The following is a 3,392-nucleotide window of genomic DNA, read 5'->3' on the forward strand; positions in this document are numbered from 1 at the left end:
CGTGGTTGCAGGCTCAATCCCTAGTAGGGGGCATGCAGGAGGCAGCTGATCAGTGATTCTCTCTCATCATTGATGTTTCTAACTCTCCCTCTCCCTTCCTCTCTGAAATCAAGAAAAATATAATTTTAAAAAATTGGGCTTTCTCCCTTCCCCCTTATCTTCCCCCACAGGCACATTTCCCCTAACCTCTAAGGGACCTCATGATATGTTTGCTATGCTCAATAAATTCTTGTTTGCTTTTCTAAAAATAAACCAAAATTTAAAAAATATGTATCAGACATCTCACATAGCAGAATTTTCACTGATACCACACCTAGGGCAAGAGAAACAAAGGAAAAAGTAAACAAATGGGCCTACATCAAATTAAAAGCTTCTGAACAGCAAAAGAAACCAGTATCAAAATGAAAAGAGAGGGGGAGAAACCAAGATGGCGACATAGGTAAACACCTGAAATTGCTGCCTCGCACAACCACTTCAAAAATACAACTAAAAGACAAGATGAAAAGGGAACCCACTGTATGGGAGAACATGTCTGCCAATGATACATCTGATAAGGGGTTACCTTTCAAAACATATTCATACAACTCACCAAAAGGAAGACAAATACTCCAATAAAAAAATGGGCAGAGAAAACATGCTCACAGTGACTAATCATCCGAGAGATGCAAATCAAAACCGCTTTAAAACTATCTGAAGTTTTGGGTTTGGAGTGAGGTTTATGGAGCAATTCAGTGTTTTGCTTTAAGCTCGAAGTCACTTTTAATCTCTTCTCTTATGTCAACAATATCACCTGCAGCATCACTCATTTTCTGCAAATCTTCTGTAAATTCAACTCTGGATTCAAAATTTGTCATCACTTTTTAAAAATCATCTATTGTTTTCCTTACATGTCCTTTCCGGTGCTTGACTAAGCCCACGCCTGCTTTGCGGAACACTTGGCAAACCAATTGTCCCCAGTAAAGAGTGACTTCATTAGTATGGATGAGTTTTCCTGGCATAAAGGCAAACGGAGGCCAGGGGATTGTCAAAGGTGGGGGGAAAAAGGACACGTATGTAATACCCTTTGTAATACTTTAAGCAATAAAAAAAGTAAATAAATTTTAAAAAAATGGGCAGAAGACCTAAACAGACACTTCTCCAAAGAGGACATACAAATGGCCAAGAAACATGAAATAATGCTCAAAGTCACTAGTCATTAGAGAGATGCAAATTAAAACCACCATGGAAAACAGTGGGGGGTTTCCTCAGAAAATTAAAAACGGAACTGCCATTTGACCCAGTGAATCTACTTCTAGGAATATATCCTAAGCCTGAAATACCAATCAGAAAGAATATATGCACCTCTATGTTCATAGCAGTGTTTATAACTAGAGGCACAATGCTTGAAATTCATGCAAACATAGGCCCTCGCAGCCCCAGCTGCCTTGTGGGCCTGCCCCCCGCCCACTGGTCGTTCTGGAAGGTCATTCTGGAAGGTTGTTCCGCTGTCCAATCTAATTAGCATATTAGCTCTTTATTATATAGGATAGCTAAGATCTGGAAACAGCCCAAGTGGTCATAACAATATTTTTAATTTACAGTAAAGATTTTAATTGAACTTACTTTATATTTGTATCCTCTTTTTCTTAGGCTAAAATCCTATTTTTTAATGCGTCGATATAATTACTTGTACATCAAATTTCTCATATATATATATATATATATATATATATAGGGGAGGGCCGCCCCGAGCAGACGTCCAGAGGCGGCGACTCCCCAATGGGTTGAGTTTTTAAGTGAGGTGTCAGCTTACTCTACTCATCATAAATTTCACTATGAACCTTTATACCTTACTGTTTAGCAGCCACTGGTAATTACTGTTTAGATCAGTATTTCTCAACCTTGGCACAACTGACATTTTGGGTCAGAGAATTCTTTGTGGTGGAGAGCTGTCCTGTGCATTCTAGGATGCAATAGCATCCTTGGTCTTCACCCACTAGATGCCAAGCGCTCCCCTCCCCACACCACTGGTGTGAAAATCAAAATTGTCTGCAGACATTTGTCCTCTGGGGGGCAAAGTCACTCCCAGCTGAAAACTACAGGTAGAGATTCACTTTTACATAAAGGGTTGCAAAATGCTGATTTTTCTAACTCAATAATTTCCTTTGCTTTTATTAACTGTGATTTTTCCTATAAAGAACATTAATTCATCTACTATGAAATTATCCTGATTCATGGCCTGAATCATAGTTATAGGACAGGAAAAAGAAATGCTTAATTCATTCTCTTTATCCAATTTTCAGAGTAATGAGTCACTGTCTTAGCAACCTCAGAATACCCAATTAGATTTCTTAAAAAAGATCATTATAAACTGACTTTATAATGTACTCAATGCATTTCAATCTATTGTAGTAATTATTATTTTTGATGTTCAAATCGTCCCATCTTTGTCCAATGAAAACTTCTTCAAAATGGACTATTTCGTTCTGATAGTCTTCGACTGCTTCCTTGCTTCCAGGCATGACGGGATGTTGCAGGCTTGTCTTGCTTATTTCCTGCTTCCGTTCTGCAATCTATCATCTCTCCTAAGAGTGCTAGTATTTAGAGCCCATTATCTGGGTGCCAGGGGTACAACTGCTACTAAATTGTGGTTGCTTGTAGACCTTTTTAGTGTCCAGAACTAGTAATTATTTTTTTCTTTAAAAAATTCATCATGAAATTATAATGATATATATTTTTAAAACTTAACCAAGGAGGTAAAAGACTTATGCTTGGAAAACTACAGACCACTGAAAAAAGAGATAGAAGCTATAAAAAGGTGGAAGAATATATTGGTTTATGGGATGGTAGAATTAACATAATTAACATGTCCATCCTACCCAAAGCATTCTATAGATTCAGTGCAGTCCCTATTAAAATACCAATGGCATATTTCACAGATCTAGGACAAATATTCCAAAAATTTATATGGAACCAAAAAAGACCCTGGAGAGCTGCAGCAATCTTGAGAAAGAAGGGCAAAGTTGGAGGGATCACAATACCGGATAGCAACCTATACTACAAAGCCACTATAATCAAAACAGCCTGGTACTTGAACAAGAACAGGCATATAGATCAATGAAACAGAACAGAGAACCCAGAAATTGACCCAAGCCATTATGCTCAGTTAATATTTGACAAAGGAGGCAAGAACATAAATGGAGTAAAAATAGTCTCTTCAATAAATGGTGCTGCAATAATTGGACAGGTACATGCAAAAAATCAAACTAGACCACCAACTTACACCATACACAACAATAAACTCAAAATGGATAAAAGACTGCCGAGGATGTGGAGAAAATGGAACCCTATTACACTGCTGGTGGGAATGCAGACTGGTGCATCTATTATGGTATGGAATTTCCTCAAAATAT

At 37.8% G+C, this 3,392-nt stretch overlaps 1 protein-coding gene and 1 pseudogene across 1 annotated transcript in view; both read right to left on the reverse strand.

The window, feature by feature from the left end:
• Positions 1-3,392, reverse strand: part of ATAD2 (ATPase family, AAA domain containing 2) — a 50,504-nt gene that overhangs the window by 23,035 nt on the left and 24,077 nt on the right. The window lies entirely within an intron of this gene.
• LOC102757250 overlaps positions 1-3,392 on the reverse strand; it is a 10,423-nt pseudogene that overhangs the window by 3,599 nt on the left and 3,432 nt on the right.

Source organism: Myotis davidii, unplaced genomic scaffold (genome assembly GCF_000327345.1).
Source record: "Myotis davidii unplaced genomic scaffold, ASM32734v1 scaffold200, whole genome shotgun sequence".
In the NCBI taxonomy this organism is placed as follows: domain Eukaryota; kingdom Metazoa; phylum Chordata; class Mammalia; order Chiroptera; family Vespertilionidae; genus Myotis; species Myotis davidii.